The sequence below is a fragment of the Ranitomeya variabilis genome, chromosome 3, assembly GCF_051348905.1.
Source record: "Ranitomeya variabilis isolate aRanVar5 chromosome 3, aRanVar5.hap1, whole genome shotgun sequence".
Taxonomy (NCBI): Eukaryota; Metazoa; Chordata; class Amphibia; order Anura; family Dendrobatidae; genus Ranitomeya; species Ranitomeya variabilis.
This window is the reverse complement of record NC_135234.1, coordinates 450,834,932-450,857,579: the sequence shown is the minus strand read 5'-3', so window position 1 is coordinate 450,857,579 and position 22,648 is coordinate 450,834,932. Positions and strand designations below refer to the sequence as shown.

At 46.1% G+C, this 22,648-nt stretch overlaps 1 protein-coding gene across 2 annotated transcripts in view; it reads left to right on the top strand.

Moving 5' to 3' along the window:
* The window catches only part of AFF3 (ALF transcription elongation factor 3), a 688,775-nt gene that overhangs the window by 511,306 nt on the left and 154,821 nt on the right, over positions 1-22,648 (top strand). The window lies entirely within an intron of this gene.

Sequence of the window (22,648 nt, the reverse complement as noted above, 5' to 3'; positions counted from 1 at the left end):
GGTTCTAGCTTCACCCACAGCATTTAGACTCGGGTGTTGGCTGCACAACACAAATAGCACCCATGGTCTTTGTACAGGTTGCACTCCATACATGCAGTATGCACAGGGCTGAGTGGGCTCTCAGACACATAGGGATCCCAAACTCGTCTAGGATCCCTGGGTGCTGATGTCAGCCCTGTCTAGGGTATAGTGTCTGTAAACAGTTGGTCAGATATTACTAGCACTGTATAGAGACACTCTTTTTCAGCATATTAGATATCTTAATATATACTTACCTTGTAATGTCTTCACATCCTGTTCCGTCCAAATGTGTCCGGATCTCAGAATTCCAAGCGGTGGAAGTTCACCGACCGCCATATTGGGACACCCAAGTGATAGGTGTCTCAATATGGAAACTGCTGGTGGTACCAGCCTCTTGCGCAGTACCCCGAGCGGAACACCGTCGCACCACACACACACACACTATATACGCTGTATGCACCAAACACACACAAGTACACACAAGCACACACTGTATATGCTGTACGCACCACACACACTGTTTACGCCGTACGCACCACACACAAACCCACACTGTATATGCCGTACGCACCACACACACACACTGTTTACGCCGTACGCACCACACACACATACACTGTGTATGCCATACGCACCACACACACACTGTATACGCCGTATACACCACACACACACACACTGTATATGCCGTACGCACCACAAACACACACACTGTAAATGCCGCACACACACACACTGTATACGCCGTACGCACCACACACACACTGTATATGCCGTACGCACCACACACACACTGAATCACTGACCGCTGCCATCTTTGTACTGGAGGAGTTTTAATGTGACCACTGTGAAGAAAACTGGTTCCTCCCACGTCACCAATCTGTGACGTAACTACACAGGCACAGCTCTCCGGCGAACCGTTTATCTCTCAGGTCAGTAAGGGAACTGCACCTAGAGCAAATGGCCACCGGGGAGACTGCCCTGTTATCCACGCTAGGTATTCTAAGATTCGCAATCAGAATAAAAGGATCAGCCCAAAATTAATTTATGGTTTAATTGCTTTAAAGGCGCACTAGATAATTACAAGAAATATACAGTAAAAATATACCAAGAGTTACAGTCAAAGTAAAATATAACAATAATAGTACAAGGCTTAGAGGTATAAAGCTGGAGGTCAATTTACCAGGTTGAAGGTCGCTTGTGGAGGCCGGGGAGCTCTGCGTTCCACAGGTACAAGACTTCTATTTGCCGGGCAGCCCCCAAAAAGCATGTGCTTGCTCCCCTCTGGCTGGCATATGCCCTGTTCCTTATTTCATCGTCATCTTCTGTTCTGTCTCACTCTCCATGTGTCCTCAGCTCTTAATCCTTCTGTGTCCCTCCCCCCTGTACTTGGGTGGGCTAACAATCTTCACCCTTCAGCTTCCCTGCAGAATCTATTCCCAAAACCTAATAAATGGAATAACTTCTTTCAGGATGATCGGATCAGAACACGGGCGGTACTAGCGCATGTGGTTTGTTCTGCCTGTCATAGAGGGATCAAACCTGGACCCATTCGATCGCTGTGGGAGGCTGATCTCTTTATCTCAGGTTCCAGAACTCTCACTGACCTGGGAGTTGCACTGTCAGATGCGCAATTTCTTCAGGGCTATGAGGATATTTTTTATGAGCCTGTACCTCGGATGATGCGTCCATAATTCATAATTTCATGTTGTAGACGGTCCGGCTGGGAAGACAATAGACATGTCCTCCTGTAGCCATATGGCATGTATGCTTTAATTGAGCCCCCAGGCACCTCCATGCCCCCTGCTGGCTTGGCTTCCTCATTCAAGCTTTGAAGTGCCATCTGCCTGCTTCACTGGTCTCGGTCCATTACCATACTAAAGGGTCTTCATTCAAGTAGGGAAAAGGTGTTGGCCAGGAGTGCTCATGTCCCTGCAGACCAGGTGAATTCTGATATGAGACAAAATGGAGTCAGGCCAATCTCTGATAGGAGGCCAGCATTATGCCCCATATCCAAGATGTCGGCGGCTCCCTCTTCACAACCACCGATATCGGTCTGCACAAAGATGCTGGCGGTGCGCACCACAGGCACATACACTGTATATGCCATACGCACCACACACACACACTGTATATGCCATACGCACCACACACACACATATTGTTTATGCCATACGCACTGTATATGCCGCACACACACACACAGTGTATATGCAGAATGCACCACACACACACTCTATATGCCATACGCACCACACACACACACACTGTATACGCCGTACACAGCCTCTTGCGCGGTACCACCAGCAAAACACCGTCGTGAACACGCCGCCACCGGGATCAACCGAATGATTCACTGACCGCCGCCATCTTCGTACAGGAGGAGCGCATGCGCAGTTTTAATGTGACCACCAATATCTGTCTGCACAAAGATGCTGGCGGACTGATTTACTGCGCCTGCCCGAAGGCGCAGTGAATCATTCGGCTGATCCCGGCTGCAGATATTCAATGTGTCTACAGGCAGAGGAAGCCGGTCACATTAAAGGGGTTTTCCCACGAACAAATGTTAATTTTAAAAATTGTCTGTGTCTGACTGTGTACAGAGCATACCAGACAATTTTTAAATTGAACTTTCGTTTGTGGGAAAACCCCTTTAAAAAGCAAATATTAAGGCCAACATGGCTCCTCCTAAAAAGTATGCCAATGACAATGAAAGGAATGCAGCAAAGGCACAACGTCGAAGACAACAAGGGGCAAATGAGACTCTTGAAGAGCAACAGCATCGCTGGGACAAAAACAATGCATATAGCACATGAAGTAGGCAGGTCAAAGAAGAGAACACAGACAGGAGAAGTCAGCACATGTGGAAAGAGAGAGTGGATAGGTGGGTGAGCACATAGGGGGGGGAGAGATTCTCAACGCTGCAAAGCCTGCCCCCATCGTGACATTACGGCCCTCCCGATGCGATAGCATTGGGCCTCCATCTAGTAGTACAAATAAATCTATTGCTCTATAGTACACTTTTTTTCTAAATTGTTTTCATCTCTCTTGCATCCTTATGCATGGCTTTTGTGATATTGACTTTTCTCTTGAAACCTTCTCGTATTGTAATATAATTGGATACTTTAACTGTAGTGAGAGAAACCCATTTGAAGCACTGTGCAAATAGACGGAAGCATAATCTAATATTTTGTTTTTAATATGCTCTGACAAGAGCTTTTCTCTCTCCTGGCTTAGGTTACCTTGTTTGGAATGATGTGAAAATTTATAGCCAGGCCATTCAATCTGTATTTGGTTTGCCAAGACTGAATAAATAGTCCTTTGTGCTTGGTTGTTATGTGTAGAGCATGTTCATCTGTATGGCTTGAACACAAGATCTACAGGGATTCATAAAAGTCAAAGCATTGGTATGTGCTGCTGAGAACTGCTGGATAAATGTATAAATAAAGGTGGAAAGGAAATTGCACAGTAGTGTCATGAAGCGAGCACGAATGTGAGACATCACCCTTGCAAATAAGCAGTTATCTGTATTGAAATATCATTCTACTCTGTAATCTTGCAAAATGTAGGGGGAAAAACTGACTTAAGATCATTTATCATAAAGTCTCTGTAATTGTAATAATTCCAGATCAGGGATACCCTTAGGCCTCATTCAGATGTCTGTTATTTTCATCAGTTGTTTTTTATATCAATTTTTCATTAATTTCATCAGTGTTTGGTCAGTGTGTCTGTTTTTACCACCAGTGATTTTCTGCTATAAAAAAAATTGCAAAGCATCTCCTGTTCATTGCAATGTTAAAAAGTCATCATACAGATAGCATCAGTTTGCTGTCCATGATTTCACTGACCCATAGACTTGTATGTGTTATTTTGATCTATGGTTCAAAAATGTCTGAGATTTTTTTTTCTGGACACATGGTCTGGATATGTGAATAGCTCCATAGATTATAATGGGTACATGTTCTATCTGTGAGAAACACATATGTGAAAGCAGGTGTCTGAATGAGGCCCAAGGCTGAATTCAGACATCCTCATTTCCTTACCAAAACTAACAGTTTCATTTGTATGTATGAAGCTGGAAGTTCAGTTTGGGAGAGCCATAGTCCTTCTGGGCATCACGGTGCATTTACAGACTGTGAAACACAGATCTCTGAATTCTGCCTGTTCTGCCCTTCCTAATGAAGGACAGGGGGTTCGTCCAAGCATTAAAGTTTCACTGCTATAGTTTGGTTTTGCTGTGTTATAGCACCACCCAGTGGTGGATAAATTTATTACCTGTGTTTTTCTTAGTAATCATTAGAGTGTTGCATTCTGGGTTGCACCAAAGCATCATGGGATAGGGGAATTCCCCATTTTTCTCTCTGTGTATTTTCCTGTACACTCGTGTTAATCTGCTGTGTTGGAACTACTTCACTTACTTGCCACCCTGGTTAGTTTATCTGGTAAGATTGCTATCCCTGTTCCTGCAATATAGTGTTCTATAGAATGTGATTACTGTATAGCAACTAGTACCTGGGAAATCTATTATCTGTCAGTTACTGTATGTAGTTGCATGTAGAAGTTGCATCATCCTGTATGCTTTCCCTGCTAGTTATAAGTATCAGTTGTGCTGTTATTTGCCCAATACTTACCCAAATCATTTGTATTCTTATAGTTTTACCGCATTTCAATACCTGTTACCAATAAACAAGTTAGACTACAGAGAACGGTCTGCTTCTTTTGGAAGACAGAAGTGGTTTATGCTGTATGTTGGATCACACACCGTATCAACGTGTATGAAGACAGAACACTGCCTTTCTGTAGACACTAGCATATTTTGTACAAAATTATAGACTCATCTACAAGTGTGGACATGTATTTATCTTGTTGATTAGCACACTACAAAGAACGTTTTTCAGCTATAATGGGATAAAGCCCTAAGACTTTTGTATAACAAGCCAAATTATAGCAGATGTTTTGTCAATCTAGTCTGTGCTAGATAGATAGGCACAGCGGGGAGGCTATACGTGTTAACGGTTACTGGGGAATTAAATGAAAGCATGTGCATCAGCGATCACTGACCACAAATGCATATGGGTTGGACACTTTTTCTTAGTATATATCACATGTACATTGCAGCTCATGAATAAATGTGAGCGAATTTATAAAAATTCAGTTCCGGTTACGATCAGCGGTGAATATTGTTTTTGCAATGTTTGCTGAACACAACCGAACGTCATTGGAGTCAGTGGGAGTAGAAATGACCGAATATGTTCGGAGCCAATTGGCAAACATAAATTCAACACGCATAGGGTGCCAATATGGCACGAATATGTCAAATTCAGATTCAGCGACCGATTCCGAACATTTTCACTCAACTCTACTCATGAATTTCTCTTTCAACTCACACTGGGGCAGATTTACTAAAGCCATGTAAGGTTTCATTCAGATGTCCGTGTTTGTTCGCAAATGGTAAAAAATGCTATGAGTGTCATCAGTATTTTGGATCCGAGTTTCATAAATATTTGGTCAGTGTGTCTGTTTTTACCATCAGTGTTAAGCCGGGGTCACACTCAGTGTAGGGAAATTTGGTCCATTTTTTACAGACGTAATACGCAGAAATGTTCCCTAAACAGTGATCATATGAACTCTAGCGTGGGAAAATAGGCGCATCTTAGGCCGGCGTCACACTCAGCGTAGGGAAATACGGTCTGTATTTTACATGCGTAATACGCAGAAATGTTCCCAAAATAGTGATCTGTATGTCATCCGTAGGCAGGGTGTGGCAGCGTATTTTGCGCATGTAAACCTCCGTAAGTAATCTGTATGGCATCCGTACAGCGAGATTTTCTCGCCGGCTTGCAAAACGGACATACAATGGATCCATGGGCTCAAATTATCGTGAAAACATATATACAGTCTATATTTATATATATGTCAGTGACACACATTTATATATATATATATATATATATATATATATATATATATATATACCAAATAAAAATGAAGGCAGCACTCCAATTCTTTTAAAAGTGAAAAAAGCTTGTGAAGTTTATTTCAGCCCCACATCACCATACGACGTTTCGGCTCACACTGAGCCTTTCTCAAGCCCAAGGCTTGAGAAAGGCTCAGTGTGAGCCAAAACGTCGTATGGTGATGTGGGGCTGAAATAAACTTCACAAGCTTTTTTCACTTTTAAAAGAATTGGAGTGCTGCCTTCATTTTTATTTGGCATATTAATTGGGTGGATGAGTGGACCGTCTTGCCCAGGAGGCCTGGCACCCATCGGTGAGCATTGTGTTTATATATATATATACAGTATATATATATATATATATATATATATATATATATATATATTTAATACGGTGCTAGATAGCTTAAAAGCCGGTAATTCAATTGCCGACTTTTGCTATCTCCTTCCAAAACCTGACAGGACATGAGACATGGTTTACCGTAAACCATTTCATTTCCCTTATTTTTTTACATATTCCTCATTAGTAATGTTCCAAGTGTCTGTGTGCAAAATTTTGGGCTCTAGCTGTTAAAATAAAGGGTTAAATCACGGAAAAAATTGGCGTGGGCTCCCGCGCAATTTTCTCCGCCAGAGTGGGAAAGCCAGTGACTGAGGGCAGATATTAATAGATTAGGGAGGTACCATGGTTATAGGACCCCAACCTGGCTAAAAACATCTGCCCCCAGCCACCCCAGAAAAGGCACATCTGTAAGATGCGCCTATTCTAGCACTTAGCCACTCTCTTCCCACTCCCGAGTAGTGGTGGGATATGGGGTAATAAAGGGTTAATGTCACCTTGCTATTGTAAGGTGACATTAAGCCAGGTTAATAATGGAGAGGTGTCAATAAGACACCTATCCATTATTAATCCAATAGTAGTATATGGTTAATAAAACACACACATTAGGAAAAAAGTATTTTAATGAAATAAAGACACAGGGTGCTGTAATAGTTTATTATACTCTTAATCCACCTGAAACAAAGTTAAAATAAAAAATCAACAATATCCAATACCTTCCATCGTTCAGTCTTGTCCCATCTGAAGGGGTTAAATAATTTTACAAGCAGGAGCCTGCTAATGCAGCTGTGCTCCTGACTGTAAAATCTGGGGAATTAATGGAAAGCAGGGGAACGTAGCTACCTAGAATTGAGGTGCTGCGCCCCCTGTTGGTATAACCTCAGATGAACTCGAGCATGAGAAAATAATCAGAAAAAGTGGGGGGCCCACTCGTTGGCATTGGCACTGGCACAGGGCCCCTCAGTGTGGCGGTGTGTTTGACGGCGGGTGACACCTCCCACCGGCAGAGACTCTTTTGCGTACTATGAGGGGCCCTGTGTCAGTGACGTCGCCAACGAGTATGCCCACCACCTGATGAAGGAACCTGTTATGGACCTGGTGGTTAGGTGCACCTGGAATGACCTGATGGTTAAACTAGAAGACAGGACGAGCTCTGGGAAGTGGGAACTCTGCTGACCGCAAATCCTAATCCTATAACACACACACTAGAAATAGCTGTGGAGCGTACCTAACTCTCCCTAGACGCCTCTTCACAGCCTAAGAGCTAACTACCCCTAAAGATAGGAAAATAAGCCTTACCTTGCCTCAGAGAAAATTCCCCAAAGGTAAAGGCAGCCCCCCACATATATTAACTGTGAGTTAAGAGGAAAGTCACAAACACAGGGATGAAACAGGTTTCAGCAAAGGAGGCCAGACTTACTAGATAGACTGAGGATAGGAAAGAGATCTATGTGGTCAGCACAAAAAACTACAAAAAGCCACGCAGAGTGTGCAAAAAGACCCCCGCACCGACTCACGGTGCAGAGGTGCCACTCTGCAACCCAGAGCTTCCAGCTAGCAAGGCAATATCATGTTAGCAAGCTGGACTAGAACTTAGCAAGTACTAAGAAATATATACAGTACACAATGAACAACAAATGAACTAGCAGGGACTTAGCTTCTGCTGGAGTAGACAGGTCATCAGAAAGATCCGAGAGAGATCTGAACCAGTGCTAATACATTGACAGCTGGCATGGAGTAACGATCTGAGTGGAGTTAAATAGAGAAGCCAACCCAGCCGCAAACGAGGGCAGCTGAGGAACATCCTCAGAACCAGCAGTTCCACTCACAGCCACCAGAGGGAGTCCACGGACAGAACTCGCCGAAGTATCATTCATGACCACAGGAGGGAGTTCAAGAACGGAATTCACAACAGTACCCCCCCCTTGAGGAGGGGTCACGAACCCTCACCAGAGCCCCCAGGCCGATCAGGACGAGCCAAATGAAAGGCACGAACCAACTCGGCCGCATGGACATCGGAGGCAAAAACCCAGGAATTATCCTCCTGACCATAGACCTTCCATTTGACCAGGTACTGAAGTTTCCGTCTCGAAATACGAGAATCCAAAATCTTCTCCACCACATACTCCAACTCCCCCTCGACCAACACCGGAGCAGGAGGGTCAACGGAGGGAACCATAGGCGCCACATATCTCCGCAACAACGACCTATGGAACCCATTATGGATGGCAAAAGGATCTGGAAGGGCCAAACGAAACGACACAGGATTGAGAATTTCAGAAATCTTATAAGGACCAATGAAACGAGGCTTAAACTTAGGAGAAGAAACCTTCATAGGGACATGACGAGACGACAACCAAACCAAATCCCCAACACGAAGTCGGGGACCAACACAGCGACGGCGGTTGGCGAAACGTTGAGCCTTCTCCTGGGACAATGTCAAATTGTCCACTACATGAGTCCAAATTTGCTGCAACCTGTCCACCACAGAATCCACACCAGGACAGTCCGAAGGCTCAACCTGCCCTGAAGAAAAACGAGGATGAAAACCAGAATTACAAAAGAAAGGCGAAACCAAGGTAGCCGAACTGGCCCGATTATTAAGGGCGAACTCAGCCAATGGCAAGAAGGTCACCCAATCATCCTGATCAGCAGAAACAAAGCATCTCAGATAGGTCTCCAAAGTCTGATTAGTTCGTTCGGTTTGGCCATTTGTCTGAGGATGGAAAGCCGAAGAGAAAGACAAATCAATGCCCATCTTAGCACAAAAGGACCGCCAAAACCTTGAAACAAACTGGGAACCTCTGTCCGACACGATGTTCTCCGAAATGCCATGCAAACGAACCACATGCTGGAAAAATAGTGGAACCAAATCAGAGGAGGAAGGTAATTTAGGCAAGGGTACCAAATGGACCATCTTAGAGAAGCGATCACAAACCACCCAGATGACTGACATCCTTTGAGAGACAGGGAGATCTGAAATAAAATCCATGGAAACATGCGTCCAAGGCCTTTTCGGGACTGGCAAGGGCAAAAGTAACCCACTGGCACGAGAACAGCAGGGCTTGGCCCGAGCACAAGTCCCACAAGACTGCACAAAAGAACGCACATCCCGTGACAAGGAAGGCCACCAAAATGACCTAGCCACCAAATCCCTGGTACCAAAAATCCCAGGATGACCAGCCAACACCGAACAATGAACCTCAGAGATAACTCTACTAGTCCATCTATCAGGGACAAACAGTTTTTCTGCTGGACAACGGTCAGGTCTATCAGCCTGAAACTCCTGCAGCGCCCGCCGCAAATCAGGTGAGATGGCAGACAGAATTACCCCCTCTTGGAGAATACCAGCCAGCTCAGGAACTCCCGGGGAATCAGGCACAAAACTCCTTGAAAGGGCATCGGCCTTCACATTCTTAGAACCCGGAAGGTATGAAACCACAAAATTGAAACAGGAGAAAAACAGCGACCATCGAGCCTGTCTAGGATTCAACCGCTTAGCAGACTCGAGATAAGTCAGATTTTTGTGATCCGTTAAGACCACTACGCGATGCTTGGCTCCCTCAAGCCAATGTCGCCACTCCTCGAATGCCCACTTCATGGCCAACAACTCCCGATTGCCAACATCATAATTACGCTCAGCAGGCGAAAACTTTCTAGAAAAGAAAGCACATGGCTTCATCACAGAGCCATGAGATCTTTGAGACAAAACAGCCCCTGCTCCAATCTCAGAAGCATCAACCTCGACCTGAAAAGGGAGCGAAACATCTGGCTGACACAACACAGGGGCCGAAGAGAAACGACGTTTCAACTCCCGAAAAGCCTCAACGGCCGCAGAGGACCAATTCACCACATCAGCACCTTTCTTGGTCAAATCAGTCAACGGTTTAACAACACTAGAAAAATTAGCGATGAAGCGACGGTAAAAATTAGCAAAGCCCAAGAATTTCTGAAGGTTCTTCACAGATGTAGGCTGAGTCCAATCATAAATGGCCTGAACTTTAACAGGATCCATCTTGATAGTAGAAGGGGAAAAAATGAAACCCAAAAAGGAAACCTTCTGAACTCCGAAGAGACATTTAGACCCCTTCACAAACAAAGAATTAGCACGAAGAACCTGGAACACTATTCTGACCTGCTTCACATGAGACTCCCAATCATCCGAAAAGACCAAAATATCATCCAAATATACAATAATGAATCAATCCAAATACTTTCGGAAGATGTCATGCATAAAGGACTGAAACACAGATGGAGCATTAGAAAGCCTGAATGGCATCACCAGGTACTCAAAATGGCCCTTGGGCGTATTAAATGCTGTTTTCCATTCATCGCCCTGTTTAATACGCACCAGATTATACGCCCCTCGAAGATCTATCTTGGTGAACCAACTAGCCCCCTTAATCCGAGCAAACAAATCAGACAGTAGAGGCAAAGGGTACTGAAATTTGCTCCCAACGGTGACGACGACGGGCGAATATGCCCTTTCTCCAAGGACTCCTTTATATAACTCCGCATAGCGGCGTGTTCCGGCACAGATAAATTGAAAAGTCGTCCCTTAGGAAATTTACTACCAGGAATCAAATTAATAGCACAATCACAATCCCTATGAGGAGGTAGGGCACTGGATTTGGGCTCATCGAATACATCTCGGTAATCCGACAAAAACTCAGGGACTTCAGAAGGAGTAGAAGGAGAAATTGACAACAACGGAACGTCACCATGTACCCCTTGACAACCCCAACTGGACACAGACATTGATTTCCAATCCAATACTGGATTATGGACCTGTAGCCATGGCAAACCCAACACGACCCCATCATGCAAATTATGCAACACCAAAAAGCGAACATCTTCCTGATGTGCAGGAGCCATGCACATGGTCAATTGAGTCCAGTACTGAGGCTTATTCTTGGCCAAAGGCGTAGCATCAATTCCCCTTAATGGAATAGGATACTGCAAGGGCTCCAAGAAAAAACCACAGCGCCTGGCAAACTCTAAGTCCATCAAATTCAGGGCAGCGCCTGAGTCCACAAATGCCATAACAGAGTAGGACGACAAAGAGCAAATCAGAGTAACGGACAAAAGAAATTTAGGCTGTACAGTACCAATGGTGACGGACCTAGCGAACCGCTTAGTGTGCTTAGGACAATCAGAGATAGCATGAGTGGGGTCACCACAGTAAAAACACAGCCCATTCTGACGTCTGTGTTCTTGCCGTTCAGCTCTGGTCAAAGTCCTATCACATTGCATAGGCTCAGGCCTCTGCTCAGAGGACACCGCCAAATGGCGCACAACCTTGCGTTCACGCAAGCGCCGATCGATCTGAATGGCCAAGGACATTGATTCATTCAGACCAGCAGGCGTGGGAAACCCCACCATAACATCCTTAAGGGCTTCAGAAAGACCTTTTCTGAAAATTGCTGCAAGGGCACACTCATTCCATTGAGTAAGCACAGACCACTTTCTAAACTTCTGGCAATATACCTCCGCTTCATCCTGACCTTGACACAAAGCTAGCAAGATTTTCTCTGCCTGATCCACAGAGTTAGGTTCGTCATAAAGCAATCCAAGCGCCAGAAAAAACGCATCTACATTAAGCAATGCAGGATCTCCTTGTGCAAGGGAGAATGCCCAGTCTTGTGGGTCGCCACGTAACAAAGAAATAATGATTTTTACTTGCTGAATGGGGTCACCAGAGGAGCGGGGTTTCAAAGCAAGAAACAGTTTACAATTATTTTTGAAATTCAGAAATTTTGAACTATCTCCAAAAAACAAATCAGGAATTGGAATTCTAGGCTCTAACATAGGATTCTGAACTACATAATCTTGAATGCTTTGTACCCTCGCAGTGAGGTGATCAACACAAGAGGACAGACCTTGAATGTCCATATCTACACCTGAGTCCTGAACCACCCAGAGGTTAAGGGGAAAAGAAAGACAAAACACACTGCAGAGAAAAAAAAATGGTCTCAGAACTTCTCTTATCCCTCTATTGAGATGCATTAACACTTTGCTGGCCAGCTGTACTGTTATGGACCTGGTGGTTAGGTGCACCTGGAATGACCTGATGGTTAAACTAGAAGACAGGACGAGCTCTGGGAAGTGGGAACTCTGCTGACCGCAAATCCTAATCCTATACCACACACACTAGAAATAGCTGTGGAGCGTACCTAACTCTCCCTAGACGCCTCTTCACAGCCTAAGAGCTAACTACCCCTAAAGATAGGAAAATAAGCCTTACCTTGCCTCAGAGAAATTTCCCCAAAGGTAAAGGCAGCCCCCCACATATATTAACTGTGAGTTAAGAGGAAAGTCACAAACACAGGGATGAAACAGGTTTCAGCAAAGGAGGCCAGACTTACTAGATAGACTGAGGATAGGAAAGAGATCTATGTGGTCAGCACAAAAAACTACAAAAAGCCACGCAGAGTGTGCAAAAAGACCCCCGCACCGACTCACGGTGCGGAGGTGCCACTCTGCAACCCAGAGCTTCCAGCTAGCAAGGCAATATCATGTTAGCAAGCTGGACTAGAACTTAGCAAGTACTAAGAAATATATACAGTACACAATGAACAACAAATGAACTAGCAGGGACTTAGCTTCTGCTGGAGTAGACAGGTCATCAGAAAGATCCGAGAGAGATCTGAACCAGTGCTAATACATTGACAGCTGGCATGGAGTAACGATCTGAGTGGAGTTAAATAGAGAAGCCAACCCAGCCGCAAATGAGGGCAGCTGAGGAACAACCTCAGAACCAGCAGTTCCACTCACAGCCACCAGAGGGAGTCCACGGACAGAACTCGCCGAAGTATCATTCATGACCACAGGAGGGAGTTCAAGAACGGAATTCACAACAGTACCCCCCCCTTGAGGAGGGGTCACGAACCCTCACCAGAGCCCCCAGGCCGATCAGGACGAGCCAAATGAAAGGCACGAACCAACTCGGCCGCATGGACATCGGAGGCAAAAACCCAGGAATTATCCTCCTGACCATAGACCTTCCATTTGACCAGGTACTGAAGTTTCCGTCTCGAAATACGAGAATCCAAAATCTTCTCCACCACATACTCCAACTCCCCCTCGACCAACACCGGAGCAGGAGGGTCAACGGAGGGAACCATAGGCGCCACATATCTCCGCAACAACGACCTATGGAACCCATTATGGATGGCAAAAGGATCTGGAAGGGCCAAACGAAACGACACAGGATTGAGAATTTCAGAAATCTTATAAGGACCAATGAAACGAGGCTTAAACTTAGGAGAAGAAACCTTCATAGGGACATGACGAGACGACAACCAAACCAAATCCCCAACACGAAGTCGGGGACCAACACAGCGACGGCGGTTGGCGAAACGTTGAGCCTTCTCCTGGGACAATGTCAAATTGTCCACTACATGAGTCCAAATTTGCTGCAACCTGTCCACCACAGAATCCACACCAGGACAGTCCGAAGGCTCAACCTGCCCTGAAGAAAAACGAGGATGAAAACCAGAATTACAAAAGAAAGGCGAAACCAAGGTAGCCGAACTGGCCCGATTATTAAGGGCGAACTCAGCCAATGGCAAGAAGGTCACCCAATCATCCTGATCAGCAGAAACAAAGCATCTCAGATAGGTCTCCAAAGTCTGATTAGTTCGTTCGGTTTGGCCATTTGTCTGAGGATGGAAAGCCGAAGAGAAAGACAAATCAATGCCCATCTTAGCACAAAAGGACCGCCAAAACCTTGAAACAAACTGGGAACCTCTGTCCGACACGATGTTCTCCGAAATGCCATGCAAACGAACCACATGCTGGAAAAATAGTGGAACCAAATCAGAGGAGGAAGGTAATTTAGGCAAGGGTACCAAATGGACCATCTTAGAGAAGCGATCACAAACCACCCAGATGACTGACATCCTTTGAGAGACAGGGAGATCTGAAATAAAATCCATGGAAACATGCGTCCAAGGCCTTTTCGGGACTGGCAAGGGCAAAAGTAACCCACTGGCACGAGAACAGCAGGGCTTGGCCCGAGCACAAGTCCCACAAGACTGCACAAAAGAACGCACATCCCGTGACAAGGAAGGCCACCAAAATGACCTAGCCACCAAATCCCTGGTACCAAAAATCCCAGGATGACCAGCCAACACCGAACAATGAACCTCAGAGATAACTCTACTAGTCCATCTATCAGGGACAAACAGTTTTTCTGCTGGACAACGGTCAGGTCTATCAGCCTGAAACTCCTGCAGCGCCCGCCGCAAATCAGGTGAGATGGCAGACAGAATTACCCCCTCTTGGAGAATACCAGCCAGCTCAGGAACTCCCGGGGAATCAGGCACAAAACTCCTTGAAAGGGCATCGGCCTTCACATTCTTAGAACCCGGAAGGTATGAAACCACAAAATTGAAACGGGAGAAAAACAGCAACCATCGAGCCTGTCTAGGATTCAACCGCTTAGCAGACTCGAGATAAGTCAGATTTTTGTGATCCGTTAAGACCACTACGCGATGCTTGGCTCCCTCAAGCCAATGTCGCCACTCCTCGAATGCCCACTTCATGGCCAACAACTCCCGATTGCCAACATCATAATTACGCTCAGCAGGCGAAAACTTTCTAGAAAAGAAAGCACATGGCTTCATCACAGAGCCATGAGATCTTTGAGACAAAACAGCCCCTGCTCCAATCTCAGAAGCATCAACCTCGACCTGAAAAGGGAGCGAAACATCTGGCTGACACAACACAGGGGCCGAAGAGAAACGACGTTTCAACTCCCGAAAAGCCTCAACGGCCGCAGAGGACCAATTCACCACATCAGCACCTTTCTTGGTCAAATCAGTCAACGGTTTAACAACACTAGAAAAATTAGCGATGAAGCGACGGTAAAAATTAGCAAAGCCCAAGAATTTCTGAAGGCTCTTCACAGATGTAGGCTGAGTCCAATCATAAATGGCCTGAACTTTAACAGGATCCATCTTGATAGTAGAAGGGGAAAAAATGAAACCCAAAAAGGAAACCTTCTGAACTCCGAAGAGACATTTAGACCCCTTCACAAACAAAGAATTAGCACGAAGAACCTGGAACACCATTCTGACCTGCTTCACATGAGACTCCCAATCATCCGAAAAGACCAAAATATCATCCAAATATACAATAATGAATCTATCCAAATACTTTCGGAAGATGTCATGCATAAAGGACTGAAACACAGATGGAGCATTAGAAAGCCTGAATGGCATCACCAGGTACTCAAAATGGCCCTTGGGCGTATTAAATGCTGTTTTCCATTCATCGCCCTGTTTAATACGCACCAGATTATACGCCCCTCGAAGATCTATCTTGGTGAACCAACTAGCCCCCTTAATCCGAGCAAACAAATCAGACAGTAGAGGCAAAGGGTACTGAAATTTGCTCCCAACGGTGACGACGACGGGCGAATATGCCCTTTCTCCAAGGACTCCTTTATATAACTCCGCATAGCGGCGTGTTCCGGCACAGATAAATTGAAAAGTCGTCCCTTAGGAAATTTACTACCAGGAATCAAATTAATAGCACAATCACAATCCCTATGAGGAGGTAGGGCACTGGATTTGGGCTCATCGAATACATCTCGGTAATCCGACAAAAACTCAGGGACTTCAGAAGGAGTAGAAGGAGAAATTGACAACAACGGAACGTCACCATGTACCCCTTGACAACCCCAACTGGACACAGACATTGATTTCCAATCCAATACTGGATTATGGACCTGTAGCCATGGCAAACCCAACACGACCCCATCATGCAAATTATGCAACACCAAAAAGCGAACATCTTCCTGATGTGCAGGAGCCATGCACATGGTCAATTGAGTCCAGTACTGAGGCTTATTCTTGGCCAAAGGCGTAGCATCAATTCCCCTTAATGGAATAGGATACTGCAAGGGCTCCAAGAAAAAACCACAGCGCCTGGCAAACTCTAAGTCCATCAAATTCAGGGCAGCGCCTGAGTCCACAAATGCCATAACAGAGTAGGACGACAAAGAGCAAATCAGAGTAACGGACAAAAGAAATTTAGGCTGTACAGTACCAATGGTGACGGACCTAGCGAACCGCTTAGTGCGCTTAGGACAATCAGAGATAGCATGAGTGGGGTCACCACAGTAAAAACACAGCCCATTCTGACGTCTGTGTTCTTGCCGTTCAGCTCTGGTCAAAGTCCTATCACATTGCATAGGCTCAGGCCTCTGCTCAGAGGACACCGCCAAATGGCGCACAACCTTGCGTTCACGCAAGCGCCGATCGATCTGAATGGCCAAGGACATTGATTCATTCAGACCAGCAGGCGTGGGAAACCCCACCATAACATCCTTAAGGGCTTCAGAAAGACCTTTTCTGAAAATTGCTGCAAGGGCACACTCATTCCATTGAGTAAGCACAGACCACTTTCTAAACTTCTGGCAATATACCTCCGCTTCATCCTGACCTTGACACAAAGCTAGCAAGATTTTCTCTGCCTGATCCACAGAGTTAGGTTCGTCATAAAGCAATCCAAGCGCCAGAAAAAACGCATCTACATTAAGCAATGCAGGATCTCCTGGCGCAAGGGAGAATGCCCAGTCTTGTGGGTCGCCACGTAACAAAGAAATAATGATTTTTACTTGCTGAATGGGGTCACCAGAGGAGCGGGGTTTCAAAGCAAGAAACAGTTTACAATTATTTTTGAAATTCAGAAATTTTGAACTATCTCCAAAAAACAAATCAGGAATTGGAATTCTAGGCTCTAACATAGGATTCTGAACTACATAATCTTGAATGCTTTGTACCCTCGCAGTGAGGTGATCAACACAAGAGGACAGACCTTGAATGTCCATATCTACACCTGAGTCCTGAACCACCCAGAGGTTAAGGGGAAAAGAAAGACAAAACACACTGCAGAGAAAAAAAAATGGTCTCAGAACTTCTCTTATCCCTCTATTGAGATGCATTAACACTTTGCTGGCCAGCTGTACTGTTATGGACCTGGTGGTTAGGTGCACCTGGAATGACCTGATGGTTAAACTAGAAGACAGGATGAGCTCTGGGAAGTGGGAACTCTGCTGACCGCAAATCCTAATCCTATACCACCACACACACTAGAAATAGCTGTGGAGCGTACCTAACTCTCCCTAGACGCCTCTTCACAGCCTAAGAGCTAACTACCCCTAAAGATAGGAAAATAAGCCTTACCTTGCCTCAGAGAAATTTCCCCAAAGGTAAAGGCAGCCCCCCACATATATTAACTGTGAGTTAAGAGGAAAGTCACAAACACAGGGATGAAACAGGTTTCAGCAAAGGAGGCCAGACTTACTAGATAGACTGAGGATAGGAAAGAGATCTATGTGGTCAGCACAAAAAACTACAAAAAGCCACGCAGAGTGTGCAAAAAGACCCCCGCACCGACTCACGGTGCGGAGGTGCCACTCTGCAACCCAGAGCTTCCAGCTAGCAAGGCAATATCATGTTAGCAAGCTGGACTAGAACTTAGCAAGTACTAAGATATATAAACAGTATACAATGTACAACAAATGAACTAGCAGGGACTTAGCTTCTGCTGGAGTAGACAGGTCATCAGAAAGATCCGAGAGAGATCTGAACCAGTGCTAATACATTGACAGCTGGCATGGAGTAACGATCTGAGTGGAGTTAAATAGAGAAGCCAACCCAGCCGCAAACGAGGGCAGCTGAGGAAGCAACCTCAGAACCAGCAGTTCCACTCACAGCCACCAGAGGGAGTCCACGGACAGAACTCGCCGAAGTATCATTCATGACCACAGGAGGGAGTTCAAGAACGGAATTCACAACAGGAACCTGCACTTTAATCTGCACCTTCCTCTTTGTCCCCGTGTAAGGTGGTATAGTATGCGGGAAGGGGAACCTGACTTTCAGCAGGGTCAGATTCTGGCTGTGTAAGTGAAGTGCGAGTGAGTGCAAGGGGAATGTAGTGGTCTGGGTCAATGTACCAGCAGACTCATCTAGCAGTGGCTGGGCAATGGGCAGGATGAGGAGGAAACACAGATATAGGCCCAAATAATAAAGTAGGCTAAATGCAGTTCAAAATTGGTAACAGGACTAAACTGGCAGCATTGCTTTGTTCAGCGGAGGACAACTGTAAGGAGAGGCTGACACAATGAGTAGGCCCAAATAAGTAAGTAGGCTAAATGCAGTTCAAAATTGGTAACAGGACTAACCAGGCGGCATTGCTTTGTTCAGCGGAGGACGACTGTAAGGAGAGGTTGACACAGTGAGTAGGCCCAAATAAGTAAGTAGGCTAAATGCAGTTCAAAATTGGTAACAGGACTAAACTGGCGGCATTGCTTTATTCAGCGGAGGACAAATGTAAGGAGAGGCTGAAACAGTTAGTAGGCCCAAATAATTAAGTAGGCTAAATTTCTGCCAAAAAATTGTTCATAAATAAACAGATGGCATAGCTAGGTACAGGGGTGGGCTCCTCTGCTGAGTAGCAGACAGCGGTAGTAGTGTCAAAGTATTAACTGGTCTAAATGGAGGCCAGGGCCCCTGTATATTTTAACTATCATCTATCATTTCAACAAATTTGTATTGGCAGTGCCATTGAAGGATTTAACAGCCCAGACTACACAGTGGTGGAGCAGTGAGAGGTAAGTATTGCAAGTGGTAGAGCACTGTTCGAGCTGGGGGGGAACACTCTCTCGTGGGTGGCGGTACTGGCACAGGGCCCCTCATATTACGACGGTGTGTCTGACGTTGGTTGTGCACCACCACCGTCAGAGACACTTCATTGTACTATGAGGGACCCTGTGCCAGTGCCGTCGCCCAAGAGTGGGCACACCCACCTGTCCAGGCAAACGGCACTCGCAAGGGTGCTTGCACCAGGTGGTGACCACGGCCCTGTGGGGGGAGTCAGCCCATTTAGGGAGGTATAAAAATGGCCTATGGTGGAAATTCAGCAGCTGCAAATGGAGGAATTGGAGAAGTCAGTAAGAGGAGGCCAAAAGCAAGACATTTTTCAGGCAAGCTACGTGTCAGCAGGGGAAGGTGGGGCGAAATAATTTGAAATCCATGATTGGTTCATTTTAATGAAGGTTAGATCATCGACATTTTGGGTAGCCAGACGTGTCCTTTTTTCGGTCAGTATTGAACCGGCAGCACTGAAGAATCTTTCGGATAGCACACTAGCAGCAGGGCAAGCGAGCTCCTGTAATGCATATTCTGCCAATTCAGGCCAGGTGTCTATTTTAGATGCCCAGTAATCAAAGGGGATTGACCTGTGAGGGAGAACATCGATGAGGGAGGAAAAGTAGTTCGTAACCATACTGGAAAAATGCTGTCTCCTGTCACTTTGAATCGATGCAGCAGTACCTGTCGTGTCAGCAGTCATTGCGAAATCACTCCACAACCTGGTCATAAAACCCCTCTGTCCAACGCCACTTCGGATTTGTGCACCTCTGCCATGTTGCCCCCTACGGCTCGTGTGAGAACCATCACCGCCGCTGTGTGCTGGGAATGCCTGAACCAAACGGTCTACAAGAGTTGCTTGTTTGGTAGCCAATATTTGCTCAAGATTCTCATGTGGCATGATATTTTGTAATTTTCCTTTATATCGTGGATCCAGGAGGCAGGCCAACCAGTAATCGTCATCGGTCATCATTTTCATAATGCGGGGGTCCGTTTTTAGGATACGCAAGGCATACTCAGCCATGTGGGCCAATGTTCCAGGTGTCAATTCACTGCTTGTGCTGGGTTGAGGAGCACTTTCTTGCAAATCAACATCACTTGTGTCCCGCAAAAACCCTGTACCTGACCTTGCAACGCCACCAGTTTCTATTGCCCCCTGAGGAGCATCCTCCTCCCATAAATATTCATCCCCATCATCCTCCTCCGCTTCGTCTGCCACCTTGTCCAGGAGAGTTCCCTAAGCAGACAATGGCTGACTGTCATCAAGGCTTCCCTCCTCCTCGGCTGCAGACGCCTGCTCCTTAATGTACGTCAAACTTTGCATCAGCAGATGCATTAGTGGGATGCTCATGCTTATGATGGCGTCGTCTGCACTTACCAGCCGTGTGCATTCCTCAAAACACTGAAGGACTTGACAGAGGTCTTGTAGCTTCGACCACTGCACACCGGACAACTCCATGTCTCCCATCCAAGTGCCTGCCCGTGTATGTGTATCCTCCCACAAATAAATTACAGCACGTCTCTGTTCGCACAGCCTCTGAAGCATGTGCAGTGTGGAGTTCCACCTTGTTGCAACGTCGATTATTAGACGCTGCTGGGGAAGATTCAGCGATCGCTGATGGTTCAGCATACGGCTGGAGTGTACGGGCGACCGGCAGATGTGCGAGCAAAGTCTTCGCACTTTCAGGAGCAGGGCTGGTAACCCCGGATAATTTTTCAGGAAGCACTGCACCACCAGGTTCAAGGTGTGAGCCAGGCAAGGTATGTATTTCAGTTCTGAAAGGGCTATGGCAGCCATAAAATTCCTTCTTTTATCACTGACTACCTTACCTGCCTCAAGATGTACACTGCCCAGCCATGACTGAGTTTCTTGCTGCAAGTACTCGGCCAGTACTTCCGCGGTGTGTCTGTTGTCGCCCAAACACTTCATTTGTAACACAGCCTGCTGACGCTTACCACTAGCTGTTCGATAATGGGACACCTCGTGTGCAACACTGGCAGCTGCAGATGGAGTGGTCGTGCGACTGCGCTCTGTGGATGAGCTTTCGCTTCTGGAGGAGGAGGAGGAGGGGTGGCGAACGCCTACAGCCAACTGTTTCCTAGACCGTGGGCTAGGTAGAACTGTCCCACTATGGCTGTCCCCTGTGGACCCTGCATCCACCACATTAACCCAGTGCGCCGTGATGGACACGTAACGTCCCTGGCCATGCCTACTGGTCCATGCATCTGTTGTGAGGTGCACCTTTCCACTGACTGATTGCCTCAGTGCATGAATAATGCGGTCTTTGACATGCTGGTGGAGGGCTGGGATGGCTTTTCTCGCAAAGAAGTGCCGACTGGGTAGGTCATAGCATGGTACTGCGTAGGCCATCAGGTCTTTGAAAGCTTTGCTTTCAACCAACCGGTAGGGCATCATCTCTAACGAGATTAGTCTAGCAATGTGGGCATTCAAACCCTGTGTAAGCAGATGAGAGGATTAGTACTTTCTTTTCCTATGGAGAGTCTCTTGTAGGGTTAGCTGGACTGGAGAGCTGCATATGGTGGAACTAGCGGTGGTGGTGGTGGTGGACATGGCGGATTGAGAGAGGGTTGGTGATGGTATTCTTGATGTTGGCCTACATACAGTGTTTCCTAATAAAAACCTTGTGATTCCCTGACTGCTTTGGCCTTGCGACGATACCTCCACATTTGCTGCTGGTGGTGTCCTAACCGGTGGGCTTACAGTGAGGGAAGCAATGTAGCATTGCTAACTACGGTACCTTCATTCTGAGCAGGTGCACCAACGGTACGGGACGTTTGGTGGTTAGTCCAGGCTTGCAAGTGCATGCTGGTTAAATGTCTACGCATGCACCTTATATTTAAATTTTGAAGATTCTTCCCTCTGCTAAAGATCTTTGAGCATTTCTTACAGATAACTTTTGACTGATCATTCGGATCTTGGTTAAAAAATTGCCACACTGCACTCTTCCTACTATCGAATACCTTTTCAGGCATTGCACGCTGTGCTACTTTCACCGGATGGCCACGCTGTCCTAAAACTGTTTTTGTTTTTGACACACGTTTTTGGCCTGATACAGGCCTGCCAGATGACAGGTGTTGCGATGTAGATGGCTGCTGCGGATCATCCTCCTCCGCTTCTGAGCTACTGGCAGCGGCACCCTCTTCCCCCAATGGCTGCCAATCTGGGTCAACAACTGGGTCATCTATCACCTCCTCTTCAATTTCATGTGCACCTTCCTCTGTGTCACCGTGTAAGGTGCTATAGCGTTCGGGACGGGGCACCATAGTCTCATCAGGGTCAGATTCTGGCTGAGTACATTGCGAGGGCAATTTAGTGATCTGAGTCAATGGAACAGCATAATAATCTAGCTGTAGCTGTGCATCAGTGCACTCCATGTCCGATTCATCTTGTAATGGGCAGTTAACAATTTCCCTTTCTAACCCAGGCACGGTATGTGTAAAGAGCTCCATGGAGTAACCTGTAGTGACGCCTGACGCATCCTTCACTTTTGGTTTGGGTGAAGGACACAAGGAAAAGTCTTTTTCCTGACCGGGAGCATCCACTGACGACTCGCTGCTTTTATATTTGGAACTCTCTGAAGAGGAGGCGAAAGAGCTAGAGGCTGAGTCAGCAAAGAAAGCCAAAACTTTTTCCTGCTGCTCCGGCTTTAA